This window comes from Crocuta crocuta, unplaced genomic scaffold, assembly GCF_008692635.1.
Source record: "Crocuta crocuta isolate KB4526 unplaced genomic scaffold, BGI_CrCroc_1.0 scaffold127, whole genome shotgun sequence".
Taxonomy (NCBI): domain Eukaryota; kingdom Metazoa; phylum Chordata; class Mammalia; order Carnivora; family Hyaenidae; genus Crocuta; species Crocuta crocuta.
The window spans coordinates 12,249,071-12,264,229 of NW_027532008.1; the positions used below are offsets into that span (position 1 = coordinate 12,249,071).

Consider the following 15,159-nt stretch of genomic DNA (forward strand, 5'->3'; position numbering starts at 1 on the left):
GTCGCCCCCCCCCCCCCCAGACTCCAGGTGAGAAACAGCTGAGCCAAAGGTCTGGAAATGCCTCTTCCACTGGCGGTTTTTGAGCTTCCCATTCACCTCCGCTGCCATGCTCTTTAACATCTCCTCCCTACCACCCCCTGCCTGGAATGTTCTCCTTTCCTCCTCCTTTGAAGCCCTTCCTTCTATCCCTTCCAAGTCAGCTCAGAGGACACTTCTTCTTTCCGGAAACAGTCTAAGACATGCCCGGGCAAAGTAATCATGCCTTCTTCTTTGTACCCAGCACATAGTTTTCAAACTCTGTGGGTCCTCTGAGGGTATTAAGGCATCAGGCCACAGTGCTTCTGTCCCTACTGGGCATATGCACCTCCTGGGGACCTTGTGAAAATGCAGGCTCTGGGGCAGGGACTGAGGCTCCGCTTTTCCAGCAACAAGCTCCCAGGAGATGCATATGCTGAGGGTCCAGAGACCGCACACTATTGAGTGCCTCACTCTTAGTGGAAAAGTCTTAGGGCACTTCCCAGGGGTCATTCTTCTTCCGGGGACAGGAAGTCTTCCAAGAGCCCCATTTTACTAATCTTGGCCTTTGTAACGTCTAGCAGTGGGGGTGGGGGGGAGGGGTGAGGAGGCAAGAGCGCTGACCCATCAGGAGGGAGATGGAGTACTTCAATCTGACCTATATCTACGCTGCTTCAGAGACGCTCCCTCCTCCCAGATCTCCGGAAGAGGGAGGCATACCCAGTGACTCTGTAACTGAGGGCAGGCTGCGATTAACTCATGGCCACCTGACCTCAATCTAGGGTCGCCGCCTTGTCCTGTAGAGAAATATGAGATCACTAGTAAGAGGGAAAACAATGATTTTCAATTTTCACAATTAACTTGAATGTTTCAACTGATCCTTTGCACTTTTTAAGAGAAAAACATCAGTTTTTCAGTTTTGTGATATTGAAAAAAAATAGAAGCCTGCCTTTTTTTTTTTTTTTTTAACATTTTCATTTTATGGGACAGACATCAAAATGGCTGGATCTACAATGGACTTCAGACACCTGGGCAGGCTGGGGCAGCTTCCCCAGGTCACCTGTCATGCTGTAAGTCACTTCTCTCTCCTCAACTCCCAGTTTTATTGGGATAAATCCCACATATAGAACTGTGTGAGTTTAAGGTGTACAATGTGATGATGTGATACATGTGTATATTGGGAACCGTTTACCCCGCTAAGGTCAGCTAACACATCCTTCACTTAATTACCATTTTGTTGTGGTGGTGAGAACATGTAAGATCTACACTCTCAAGCATCTTCTGCGTATATAATACAGTATCGTTAACGACTGCACACCATGTTGTGCATTAGATCGTCGGAGCTCATTCCTGTTATAATTGCAAGTTTATACCCTTGAACCAATATCTCCCCATTTCCCCCACCTCTCAGGCCCTGGTATCCATCATTCTACTTTGTTTCTGTGAGTCTGACATTTTTTCAGATTCCACTTCCGCGTGATACCATAGGGTATTTATCTGTCTGGTTTATTTCACTTAGCATAAGGCCCTCCAGGTTTATCCGTGTTGTTGCAAATGTCAGACGTTCCTAATTTTTTATGGTTGAGTAATAGTCCATTGTGACTGTGTGTGTGTGTGTGTGTTCATATCACATTTTCCTTCTTTATTCAGCTCTGGATGGACACTTGGGTTGTTTTTGTGTCTTGGCTATTGCAAATAATGCTGCCGTGAACAGGGGTGTGCAGATGTCTTTTTGAGTGTGTGTTTCTGTTTCCTTTGGAATAAATACCCAGTAGTGGCATAGCTGAATCACAGGGAGCTCTGTATTGAATTTCTTTTTTTTTCCTTTTTTTTTTTACATTTATTTATTTTTGAGAGATAGAGTGAGACAGAGCACAAGCGGGGGAGGGGCAGAGAGAGAGGGAGACACAGAATCTGAAAGAGGCTCCAGGCTCTGAGCAAGCATTCAGCACAGAGCCCGACGTGGGGCTCAAACCCACAAACCATAAGATCATGACCTGAGCCGAAGTCGGACACTTAACCGACTGAGCCACCCAGGCGCCCCTGTATTGAATTTCTTGAGGAACCTCCGTACTGTTTTCCAGAGTGGCCACACCAGTTTATATTCCCACCAAGCGGTATAAGAGAGCTCCCTTTTCTCCACACCCTTGCCAACATAATAAGAGCCATTCTAACAAGTGTGAAGTGACATCCCACTGTGGTTTTCATTCACATTTCCCTGATGATTAGCGATGGTGAGTACCTCTTCATGTACTTGGTCATGTAGATGTCCTCTTTGGAAAAAATGTCTATTCAGCTCCTCTGCCCATTTTTAAAGTGGATTTTTTTTATATCGAATTGTCGGACTTCCTTCCATAGTTTGGCTATTAGCCCCTTATCGGCTATGCGGTTTGCAAATACCTCCTCCCAGTCTGCCTTTTCATTTTGTGGACTGTTCGCTGTGCAGACGCTTTTTAGTTTGCCTTTTGCTTTTGTTACTTGTGCTTTTGGTAGCCCATCCAAAGCAACGTTGCCAAGACCGATGTCACGAAGCCTTCTGCCTATGTTTTCTTCTAGGAGTTGTATGATTTGAGGTCCTACATTTGTGTCCTCAATCCATTTTGAGTTAATTTTTGTGAGCGGTGGAAGGTAGGGAACCAATGTAATTTTTGGCGTGTGAACGTCCACTTTCCCCAGAACCGTGTGTGGAAGAGACTGTCCTTTCCCCACCGAGTGTCTTTGACTCTTTGTCAAGCGTTAGTTGACCGTGTAGTCATGGGTTTATTTCTGGACACTGAATTCTGTTCCATCGGTCTCCATGTCTGTTTTTATTCATGGCTCACTTCTGGGGCTCACTTTTCCTTTACTTTCCTTTACCCAGGCATGTTCCTGGGTGTCCCTCTGCTGTCCTAACACTGGCCACTAAGTCAAGGAATGAAAACAGATTGTAACATCCACTTAAGCAAAGCCATTAGCAGTGTCACCTGCTCAGGGAAGAGAGAGTAAGAAAGAGAACAAAACCCAAACCCAAACCCAATATACTTCAAGGGCAATCATATCCTGTTAAACGGTTAAATTGTACACTGTTCATATCCGAGTTCCCCTGGGCAGTTAATGGCAAGCTGAACTCATGCGCTGTGTCATTTTCTTATTAAGCATTCGCATTAAGTATTTGGTGGATCCTTATCGTTAATATTTGGCTAGCAAACCCCTGGAGGATCTCCTGGATGCAGACCCATGGGACCTTTCTCCCCTGCAGGGCCCGTGCTACGTGGTCCCCTTCTGCAGGTGGTGCAGCAAGACAAGCCAGCAGGGGCTTTTCCACTCCAAGTGCACTTCTCGCCCGTGGGAAGAGCCACCTCTGGATACAGAGGCACCTGCAGATGATGAACCTGCCTGGGGTGGGTGGTGGTGAGGGTTGCAAAACAACTTCATTTGCATCTGGAGAGATGTGAGCAGCGTCTTTTCCAGCAGGGAATCTGACACTCGGCACACAGACCTGTCTCTGCCGGCCCCTGAAGCTTCTCAAACCCTGCAAGCCAACGTCTCCGTGGCCTTGCTAGGAACTGGGTTGCAACGCTGCACTCACAGCTGGAACTCAGCACTGCAGCAACCATCATGAAGTACCCACCACGCACCGGGTTTTCAGATGCATTTGTCTCCTTAAGCCACAACCAAAACTCTATAAGGGAATTCCTACGTCCATCTTATGAATGAGGAAGACTGAGGCACGTGGAGAGGGGCGAGGAATTTCCACAAGGTCGCAACGCTAAGAAGTGGCCACGTGGAGGCTGGAACCTGGGTCTGCTGCCTCGAGCCTGGGCCCCTAACAATCTTGCTGCTTAATCAGCCCGATGAACTAATCACCCAGGTCACCAGCCAGTCGATTTGCCAACCTCCCACTAGCATACGCATTCACTGGGTGCCAGGCACCGGAAATGAGGGGAGATGAAGACAGGAATCCTGCCCTCACTGTGTGACCTTTAGCAGATTGCTTAACATCCCAGGACTTGAGTTTCCTCATCTGCAAAATGGAACAACAATGCTGCCTCCCTCAGTGGGTTAAAGGACTAAATGCACGTAAAGCGGTTAGAACAGCATCCGCCACATAGGGCGCCTGGGTGGCTTAGTCGGTTGAGCGTCCGACTTTCGCTTAGGTCATGATCTCGCGGTTTGTGGGTTCGAGCCCCGCGTTGGGCNAAAAAAAATTAAAAAAAAAAAAAAAGAACAGCATCTGCCACAGAGTAAGCATTCTATAAATATTACCTGTTAATGTCGGATGAATGGGATTGGGATTTTTTAAACTTACATTGTGTTTCCAGTGTAACGTTTCAAAATTGATTCTTCCACGAAGCAACTTTTTGCAAAGCCTGTACCCAGGGATGGTGGAGAGGGTGGTGAGCTTGTTTCTCAGCCCCGCAAATAGATGCATACGTCATCCTGGTACATCTCTATCTTTAGCCAGAAAGGAAAACAGAGCAGGACTCAGCCTTCCATTTTTCATCCTCTCTCTGCCCATCTGGTGGGGGCGATGGGAAAGAACAGCCTTGACCTCTGGTCTCTCCCGAGTGCCCGGCACAAAGTCTGCCCCATGTAGCCAAAGGAGGGGCACCCCAGGCAGACAGAAGGGGTGCCCGCCCAGCTGCCAAGGTCTGCAGGGAAATCTGCACTGATGATTGATGCCTAAGCAACCCCAGGGCCATCAAACTAAACTTGCCTTCCTGGCCTCTTTAAAGAGCAGAGTTCGGATCCTGTGTTTGAGTTCACAAGTGTGGAGGTGTTGTAAGCATTTATTTTTCCCCTCTTTCTTGCATTTCCTCTCTCTGGCATCCTCCTGGGTGACCAGACAGACCATGGTAGGAAAAATAAGAGAGAGGAGGGGAGGAGCAAATAAGAGATTATTTATAATTTATGCACCTAAGAGGATATTCGATTTCCAAACCAACAACAAACAGGACATTTCATGTTCCGAGGCGGACCTGCCCACACTCTTTATTCCCTGTGGCTGGGGCTGGTGGCTCCCCTTCCTCTCACCAAATTTTGTGGAAGAACTTCTGATCCATTCACCTAGGCTTAATGACGGCATTTTCCAGAATGGCTATAAAACTGGCATTTATTTATTTATTTTTTTAAGTTTATTTTGAGAGATGGGGGAGGGGCAGAGAGAGAGAGATCGAGAATCCCAAGCAGGCTCTGTGCTGTCTGTGCAGAGCCCAATGCAGGGCTTGATCTCAGGAACCGTGAGCTCATGACCTGAGCCGCTATCAAGAGTCGGATGCTTAACCAACTCAGCCACTCAGGTGCCTCAATATAAAGTTGGCTTTTAAAAGGAATTGTATTTTGGGGTGCCTGGGTGGCTCAGTTAGTTAAGCGTCCGACTTCGGCTCAGGTCATGAGCTCAGGGTTTGTGGGTCTGAGCCCCGCCGGGCTCTGTGCTGACAGCTCAGAGCCTGAAGATGGCTTTGGATTCTGTGTCTCCCTCTCTCTGCTCCTTCCCTGCTCGTGCTCTGTCTCTCAAAAAATGATAAATAAAAAAATAAAAGGAACGGTGTGTTTGGTCTCTAGCTGCATATTTGGCTCCCCTTGGAAATAATACAGGGATATAAAAATGGCAGTTCTCAGAACTTCAAGTTTCCTGGCCTATAAAGACCTGCGTCCATCAAAGCTCGTTCCCTGTTCCTGCTTGCTGGCACCACCCTGGCGCAGGCAGCGATGTTAAGTACATGCTGTAAGTCTGTTAGCACAGGCTTTCCAGGTGCTTCACGCTTTGCTGGGCCCCTGTGTCCCTCACCTGCTCGGCAGATCAGTGGCCTCACTGCATGCGTGTCATATCCATCTGCATCTTTATCGGTTTTGTCAGCGGAGGGTTTGGGCCACAGACCCTCCCAGCACTCAGAGGAGGGGGATCTGCGGGTTCACGGCCACGTTCCCATAATGCAGCGGGTCACTCTCATCCCCTCGAATATCTCAGTGCTGACTCTCCGCTTCGATGAGACAGGCAGGCTGAAGTCTTGCCTCCCCGGAGAGGAAGCTACCGGAACGCAGCTTTAACAGTTCTTCCAGACTTGACCTTGGCTGCTGGCCTGCTGGGGAGCCGCTCTTGGGCGTGACCTGGATGGACTCACCCACCAGCAGGTCCTCCTGGCTTCACCCCCAAATGGGTCTTTTTTTTTTTTGACATTTTTTTTTTTTACAAATAGTTTATTGTCAAATTGGTTTCCATANCTTGATCCATTCGTCCATTGATGGACACTTAGGCTCTTTCCATGTTTTAGCTATTGTGGAGAGTGCTGCTGTGAACATTGGGGGATCTTTTTTTTTAAAAAGTATTTATTTTTGAGAGAGTGCAAGTGGGGGAGAGATGGGGGGGCAGAGAAATGGGGACAGAGGATCCAAAACAGGCTCTGCACTGACAGCAGGGAGCCCCATGCGGAGCTCGAACTCAGGAACCAGGAGAGCATGACCTGAGCCAAAGGGGGACACTTGACCACTGAGCCGTCCAGGTGCCCCCACCCCCCAAAACTTATCTTGAATCCAACAATTTCTTTTCATAGCAACTGCTGCAGCTCTGGGCTGAGCCACCACCTCTCTCTCTGGGACCATGGCAGGAGCCTCCCAGTGGGCTCCCTGACACCATCTTGCTCCTTTCCTTTTTTTTTTGAATTTTTAAATATTTATTTATTTATTTAGTGCTACAGGAAAGGAGAGAGACAGAGAGAGAGAATCCCAAGCAGGCTCCACGCTCCTGCTCCTTCTCTATCCAGTCTCCACCCAAAAGCCAGACTTACAGGCAGTTACACCATGTGACCCCCTGCCTAGAAATTTCCACTAACTTCCTGTTGTTCTTTGAACAAACTCTGAACTCCTGACTGTGGCATCACTGTCATGATTTNCTTTGACTTCATTCACTTCTCTTCACTGGCCTCATTATCTTTCGAGTAAGCCAAGCCGCTGTCCGCCTCGGGGCCTTGGACATGTGCTGTACCTCCTGGCCGGAGGGCTCTTTCCCTGTCCCACTTGTACCCAGGTCCTTCTCCCCATTTAGGTCTGAGTCAGATGCCAGCGCTTTTGAGGAGCTTGCCCTCCCCCTCCTCACCGGAAGCAGCCCCTCCCCCTGGTTGCCCCCAGCTGATTATGACACATTGTTTTTCTCATAGCACACATGCATCGCGACATCATTTGTTCAGCGCTCACTGGTTGTCCTTCTCTACCGTACAATAAGCTCTTTGAGGACAGAGGTCATCTGTGTCTTGTCACCACTGAATCCTGGCCCTTGGAACAGTGTCTGGTACAGAGTGGATGCTCAATTATTTGTTGAACGAATAAATTTGTGGATAGTCTGTGCAGCATGCCCTCGCGGGCATTGTACCCAACCCTGGAATCACAGCGGTCTGGGTAAGGAAACTCTCTTCCTTGGACTAACCATGCCAGCAGTCCTCTGCTTCCAGTGACTTCCCCTTTCCAGACAACGGAAGAAGCCAGAAAGACTTCAGCATAGTAGTAGCTGTACCCACCTGCTAGATCCTGCCTACGAGCCGGACCCAGTGCCTAAGCTCTTCCCAGGCATGCAATCCCCTCGATGACCCTACGGGGTTGTTACTACTCTTGTACCCATTTTGCAGACGGTGAAGTGGAGTCACTGACTGGCTTCAACTCATGCTAAGTGTCAGAGCTAACTGCAGAGGCAGAGCTCTCGCTTTTCCCCATGAGCTTCAGCAAAATGCAGGATCTCTCCCAAGGGAGCTCGAAGCAGAGCTCGAGGGTGCGTGATGACAGGCTCCTAAGAAGCAGCTCTGGGTTGGGGGCAGAACATCTTCACAAACCCCACGCCCGGGTGTGCCATGAGGAGCTCCGAGGTGCAGCCACTGGGGTGAGCAAACCACAGTGAGTCCCGGGGGGCATGCAGGTCTGCAGGCTCTGCCTCCCAAGCCGTCCCAGTCCTCCTTGGCAACCTTGGCCCGAGTCCCATGGGCCTGCTGTGAAAGCGCCCACAGGGCTGGAGCAGCGGGGGAAGAATGAGGGAGGAAAGACATTACTTTGGAGGAGGGAGGGGGTGGGCAGGAAGGCAGGATTATGTCTGGCTTTTGTTGGCAAAGGGGAGAGGGCGGTAGGAACCTGCCACTCTGAATGGCCAGGGCGGAAGTCCAGGGTCACAAAGGGAAAGTGAAATAAGGACACTGCTTCTTGAGAGGGCTGCTCAAATCCCTTGAGGGTGGAGAGGTGGTTGGGGAGTCTTGGGTACCTTCCAGGAGGGGAGAGGGAGGGAGGGACACAAGAGAGGAGGTGGGGGAGGAGAGGAGAGCAGGGGGAGGAGGGGAGAGGGATGCGTAGGAGAGGGGAGGTTCAAAGCCTGCGTTCATGATCTTGGCCAAAATATTGCACCTCTCTCAAATTCCTTGGGACACTGATAACTTACCTTATGGATCAAAAGTCATGTATGTAGTTCAAGAGTCTAACAGAGGCTTGACATATCACCGGCGCTTGAAAACCATTCATTCCCTTCCTATTTGCCTCTACAACCTCACACTGGGAAGAAGGAGATCAAGCCTGGGACTGAAAATGGCTTCTTTCCTTCCAATCATTCCTCACGGCCCAGACCCAAGTTCACAGGCTTCAGCTACTGGCAGCATGAACCCTAAAAGCCAGGCGGAAGGCTTTGACCTATATCAGGTCAGAGGCTGGCATCCATCTGTAGGCTCCCCGAGGTAAAGGGGCTATACAAAAGTGTTACCAGGCCTGAGAGCAAACACATCCCTGGGTGTGGCCACAGCCCCAAATCTCCAGGTGCCCCGAACCTCAGCTGGGAAACTATCTCCCTTGTCCCACCTGTGAACCTGAGCTAGTGGAACATTCCATGTTCCCTGTTGCTGGGATCCTGAGCCCCTCCTTCAGCACACATTCTCAGGTGCCCCCTCTGATGACTCCATCCACCCACAGTGGGTGACCCGTGTCTCCAAGAGGGAGGATGACAAGCTCTAAATGACACATCAACCTAGTGAAGAGCTGGGGAGGGAACCAGGGGCTCTGAGTCCCACATCCAAACACGTTTTCAGCTGAGGGCTTTTTGTATCACTCCTGGGAGCCAGGCAGAGTCTGGGAGATGCAATCAGGATGCTGGAGCATTGCAAGTTCTGTGATATTTTGATGGTATTTATGGTATTTAAGGGCAAGGATACAGGTTCATTCATCCAACCAATAGTTATTGAACCAATAGCCACTATGTGCTGTGCACTGAATGCTAGGGATACCTGTCTCTCCTGCCTTAGAGCTTTTTGAAATTGGGATCATTCTGCAAGCTGTGCAGTGGCCAGCCTTTCACACTGTTGCTTTCCTCTCTGTGCAAGGGACTTAGTCATACTATCTACCTGCCCAGCTCCACACGTGTGTGTGTGTGTGTGTGTGTGTGTGTGTGTGTGTTTCAGCTGTTCCCTGCAAGTTCCTACTTTGGTCTGAAGTTTCTTGCTCCTTCTACCAGATGACCAAGGCCCTGTCTGCTCTCCCTTGTCCTGCTCTGACTTCCTGATGCCATCTGGGTTTCAGCTTCGTGTCCCCAACTCCAACCTGCTGACCAGTGCTGACACTGGATGCTTTGCCTTGGCTTCTGGACCCTGGACAGTGTCTTACGCTCTCTGTCTGTCTTTCTCCCGAGAAAGGGCCCTAGTTCTGCCCTTGTGAGGGAACATCAGCAAAGCCGAGGCTCACCCTGATCCCTGACGTGCCAACTCTGGACCCTGCCTCTCATTCTGCACAGGGAAACTTAAGTGCTGGAGTCTGATGGCTTTCACTGATTCTTCCCCTCTGTAGAATAATGACCCCATTTTCCTTTCTGTAGCAATAATCATGGCATGTCTTTGCTCTCAAAGATGTAGCAAGAATGGCATAATGGGATGTATGTGGGTGGAGGACGCTGGGAAAAGGGACGGAGAAGTCAGTTCATCTGAGCAATAGATTACTGCTTTTACCTGCACTCACCTGAGGTCCTTCCTCACTCCCGGGCACCATTTAGTGACTGAGCCCTGTGCTTTACATACATAAATCTCCCTTAGTTCTCTCTTATCAACCCTATGGAGTTCGGGTGATTGTCATCTCCATGGACTGGACACTGTGGGTGTCTCCTCAACATCTGTGCACCCCTTAGGGTGGAGCTCCCATGCAGTTTGCAGGATCCAACCCTGGCCAGCTCCAGGGAGAAGCCCTGGTCAGTTTAAGCAAGTGGTCGTCACAGTGCATTCTGAGGACCGCTCGGGTCCCCGAGAGCCTTCCCGGAAGTCTGCGGGGCCTCATCTTCCCCAACCACATACCTGCATGAGACTGGACTGTCTTCACGAACTACACCCCAAACGACATATTATTGCAGCAGCCTGAGTGCGGAAGTGGGTATGAGACACCTGCTGTCTTCTGTAGAGAGACGCTTTAAAGAGGTTTGCAAAAGTGTAAAATAGCGCACTCTTTTTAGTAACTTTTTTTTTTTTTTTGCTTTGGGAAGTATAGTCATCGTTCAGAAGATACGTTATTTATATTAACACATTAATGGGTTTGTTGTTATTTTTAAAATGAATAAAAATTTAACCTTTTTCGGTTTTGATTTCTAAATGGTAAAACGGATAAATACAACCCATAGAAACAACGGCCGGTAGGACCCCTGTCTCGAGTTTAAACTACTGGGGGTTTGCGAGAACAGTCTGAGAACGCAGGCTGAGCCAATCCTGATATTCTGATAACCCTTGCCAGTGATTGGTTCAGGAGTTCAGGCCTAAGCCAATCAGCATGTGGCCTTCGCTTGGTGACAGCTATTGGCTGGAGAATGGGCACGTGACCAGTTTGGACCAATGAGATCGGTGGACTGGTTTGCTCGGCGCTGTCACGGCAGTTGGTCCAGATTGTCTGCGTGACAGACAATCATGTTTCCCTGATGTTACTGGGGGGTCTGAACGTCAGCCGCCGGCTGACTTCCAGCCTTAAGAGGGGGCTGAACCCAGAAAAGGGCAGAGCCAAGAGAATCACCCAAAATCGAGACAAAGTCACGATCAAGTTGACCTACACTTTCAAGTGCAGTGTCATGACTTAATCAACATCTTTGCTTTTTATGCCAGCTGGATTTGGATGTTGAGTCCTTAAGGATGAAAGCATCTGAACTGCAAAACTCTCCTTTACCAACGAGGAACTGAGGCCCAGAGAGGTTAAGTGAGTGCTAGTAAGTGGAAGCACCAGGACCCAAACCCGCGTCTCCTTGTAAACCTTTATTTTCCCACCACATCGCACAGCTTTCAAGGTTAAGTTCTTGCTTTCTCAATCTAGAGATCCAGATCACAAGAAAACGTGGATGCTGGGCAGTCTCAGATACTCAGGAGTGTCTCCCAAAGTCCCTCTCTTGGCCCCAGAAATGACCGGCTCCGTGTCCCACCCTTGAGAGTTTTTTTCCTTTAATTAAAAAAAAAATTTTTTTAATGTTTACTTGTGAGATAGACACCATGAGAGGGGTAGGGTCAGAGAGAAAGAAAGACATACATACACAGAATCCCAAGCAGGCTCCAGGCTCTGAGCTGTCAGCACAGAGCCTGATGTGGGGCTTGAACCCACAAAGTGCAAAATCATGACCTGAACTGAAGTCAGGTGCTTACTCCACTGAGCCACCCAGGTGCCCCCACCTTTGGAAGTTTTGAGGTTGTCCCTGGATATGCTTGGTAAAGCCCAAACTTGTCTCCCACCATCAGAATTTCATTCTTTTTATTTAAAAAAATTTTTTTTATGTTTATTTTTAAGAGAGAGAGACAAGTGCAAGCAGGGGAGGGGTAGAGAGAGAAGGAGATACAGAATCCGAAGCAGGCTCCAGGCTCTGAGCTGTCAGCACGGAGCCCGATCCGGGGCTCAAACTCACGAACCACAAGATCGTGACCTGAGCTGAAGTTGGATACTTAGCCCACTGAGCGACACCCCCCCCCCCTCAGGATTTTGTTCTTTTCTGCCCTGATGAGACCTAAAGACAGCGTGCCAGTTAGCGTGGTTATTTGTTGCAAGTAACAGAAACCTGTTGTAGCTAATTCAAGCAGAAAAGGCACGTCTGTCTGGACAGCTCACACACCTCCTAGGGTGGGAGAGACAACCTTGGAGGGTGTGAAACCAGGATGAATGGCCCAAATCAAGCTGGCCAGGCCCCACTGCTGGGCAAAGACACTCCTATCTTGCCTCCTGCCACTACCCATGAGGGGCCACAGCCTTTGGAACCTGAATCTAATTTGCATTTCTTGCCTCTTCTTTGGGCACTTGCATCCAGGGCTAAGGGTGAGATGGTTGCATCTGATTGGTGGAAATGAGGTCACGTGTCAAATCCTTAGCTGCAAAGGAGGCTGGGAATAGTGTCAGTATTTTCAACTTGATGGAGGGGAGCAGGTTCTTCCTGAAAGTACTTAACCCCTCCGTGCCTCAGTTTCCTCACTGTAAAATGGAGGTAACCAGAGTATCCCATGGTAGGGTTGTTGTGACAGTCAGAAGCTTAAGTATGTCCCAAGTGCTTGGCACCTGGCCATTGTTTTTAGTGACTTGTTGTGACAGAACAGCGGAGGGTTCTGTCTGAATCCACCTACCACTCTCTGAAGATCTCTCTCCTCTCTCCCACCACGTGGGAGCTGCTTCTGTGATGGAGGAGCAAAAATAAAGTCCCGTGTGTTCTAGAAAGCTTCCCTGACTATCCCGGGTCCCAGTGGTCTCTCCCAGCCTTCAATTCTGACAGTGTTCACTCATTCATTCATTCACCCGATGATTTCTTCCCACTTGCCTCCTTACTCAGCACCCCAATGTCTGACCGAGCTCCTTGAACCCTGGCCTCCATCCTCTTATGGAGAGAAGCTGGCTTCTTTCTCATTTGCACTCTCTCCCCCTTTTCCTGGCACATCTTCTCTCTGGATCACTGCCAGGTCAACTTTTTTTGTTTTCTTTTTTTGTCATTCAAATCTTAGTTCAAATGCCACCTCCTCTGAGAAGCCCTTCGGATTGGGTAAACCAAAGCAGCTGCCCTTCTTGTCTCCCTTTACTTTCTCTTATTCTCTGGCCTCAGGTGCTCTGAACTACCTAACTAGACTCCCTGGGCCGACTGGGACAGAGGCCGTGGCTGTGGCCACCACGGAGCAGGGTGGCCTGGGTTCCGGGCACCATGGCCTGCCGCAGTGAGCCTCGGAGAACTTAGTGCAGATGACCATCTGACGAAGGGCTGGAAAGACTGGGGACTCAAGGCCTGCAGTGAACTCCGGGGGGCCCACCAGCCAAAGCCCTGCCCCCTGCCCCCTGCCCCCAGGAAGATGAGCCCCTGGCCGGTTATAGACATCAGCTGATGACAAGGGCATGGCCCTTGCTGGCTGTCACCCTCACCCTCAGCGCCCTGGTGTGACCCGGAGGGAGGCTGCCGAGGGACGGCCCCCGTGGGGGCTTCGGCAGCTGACCAGGGGATGGGATCGGTGTTAATGAGAGGGCCTGCTGAGCTGGCGGCTTTGCTAATTAGGCCGCAACAGCTCCAAACCCAGCCAAGGAAAGCGAGTTGCTTATACTAATCAAGGGCGGTCTGCACTTCCTGGCTGGCAGNGAGACAGCTCCCTAGCTGCTCCCTACATTCTGGGGCTGCCCATTGTCCCGAAACAGGGAGAGGAGGCCCGGGTCATGGCAGAGGCCTCTGGAGAGGCGGGGGGAGGCAGGAGAAGGGGCAAATGCCAGGAGGGGCCGCTTACAGAACCCTCCTCTGGAAGGTGGGGAGACAGATGGCGAGGCTCGATTTCCAAACCCCAGCCTCAAGCGAGGGTGGCAGAGCTGGCGACATCATGGCATCCACGGGCCTCGACTCCGTGCCTGATGGGGAAGGCTCTTGCCCCGGGGCCAAGGGCAGCCTCCGCCCCACTGGGTCCTACAGCTGGCTGGCTGAGCAAGGCCACAGGGTTGCCCTCTTCAGTCCAAGTCCCAGATGTGGGATATTTCTCAGACCCCGGAGAAATCCGTGTGCAGATTCACTCATTCATCCATCCATCCATTCATGCAGCACCTACCGTGGACCCCATTCCAGCCACTGGGGATAGAGATGAACGGTACCACCCCTGCCTTCCAGAAGCTCGGAGTCTAGCAAGACCACAGACCAGCAATTATGTAAGCGGGGGGCTGCAGTGGGACAACAGGGAGACCGAGAGGCTGAGCTGGGGAGGGTGTGTCCTACCAAGAGCTGCCGCCCTCAGAGCAAACACTGTGCCACGTGGTGTTCAACGCCCTCGACATCACTGCCACCTCCAGTCTTCCCTGTGACCCTACACAGCGGTGACTATTCAAACTGCCTCCCTCCGCCTGCCCATTTTACAGATGAGCACACTGAGGCACAAAGAGATTGAGAAGCTTTCCAGACACTGCACAGGTGGTAAGAGGCGCATCCGGGAGCAGGAGCGGGTCAGGTGATGGAGGAGAAAGCGGTCCTGAGCAGAGGGGACAATGCGAGCCGGGCCGGGGGCTGATGCTTAGATGCTGGAGCAGGAGGGGCCATGGTGAAAGCTGGTGTCGGGGAGAGTTGGGCTGATGGAAGGCGGGAAGTTTACCATTTGACTCACACACTGCCGACGCCCTGAGTGGCAGCGCCCTGCGCTTCGGCGGGTCAGAGAAGTGTGCGTGGGGAGGGGTTCGTTTGAATCCCGCAGCCAGAGAGCCATAACCGTGATTAATTATACTCTTCATCAACTATTTAGCACCTCCCTTTGTAGCCGGGGCTGGAGCTGGGCCCCGGCTGCCTCATCAATATTTCAGATGTGTCTCCTTTTCAGCTAAAAATGAGCTTGTCATTTGCACAACTTTTGAGACACCTCCATTAGCAAGGCTGTCTGCTCCCAAGCTGGGGCGAGAGTTTTTACATTCAGAAGGTGCCTCCCTTTGGAAAGGGACTTTTCAGACGACTCTCGCACCTTCGGCGTGGGCTTAAAGGGGACGGATGGGTCTTGCCCACTTTGGGCTCTGACCCCCCTCTGTATGGAGGTCGTAGGCTGAGTGGTGCAAAAAGCTTCAGACACGATATGATCAGAAAGAGCTTTTCCCAGCCTGCCTTCTCCCAGCCCACTGCCTGCTCTGCTCTGCCGGGGAAGTGGCTGAGGGTGGGTGTGCTGGCAGGCGGGGTAGGGGTGGGGGCAGTGAATGTTAGAGCAAGGG

At 50.7% G+C, this 15,159-nt stretch overlaps 1 protein-coding gene and 1 long non-coding RNA gene across 2 annotated transcripts in view; one reads left to right on the forward strand and one right to left on the reverse strand.

Moving 5' to 3' along the window:
- The window catches only part of KAZN (kazrin, periplakin interacting protein), a 308,786-nt gene that overhangs the window by 164,480 nt on the left and 129,147 nt on the right, over nucleotides 1-15,159 (reverse strand). The window lies entirely within an intron of this gene.
- On the forward strand, nucleotides 7,610-14,386 carry LOC144241093 (uncharacterized). The gene is made up of 3 exons (XR_013337966.1): nucleotides 7,610-7,864; nucleotides 14,018-14,121; nucleotides 14,329-14,386. It is a non-coding gene; the product is annotated as an uncharacterized LOC144241093 (long non-coding RNA).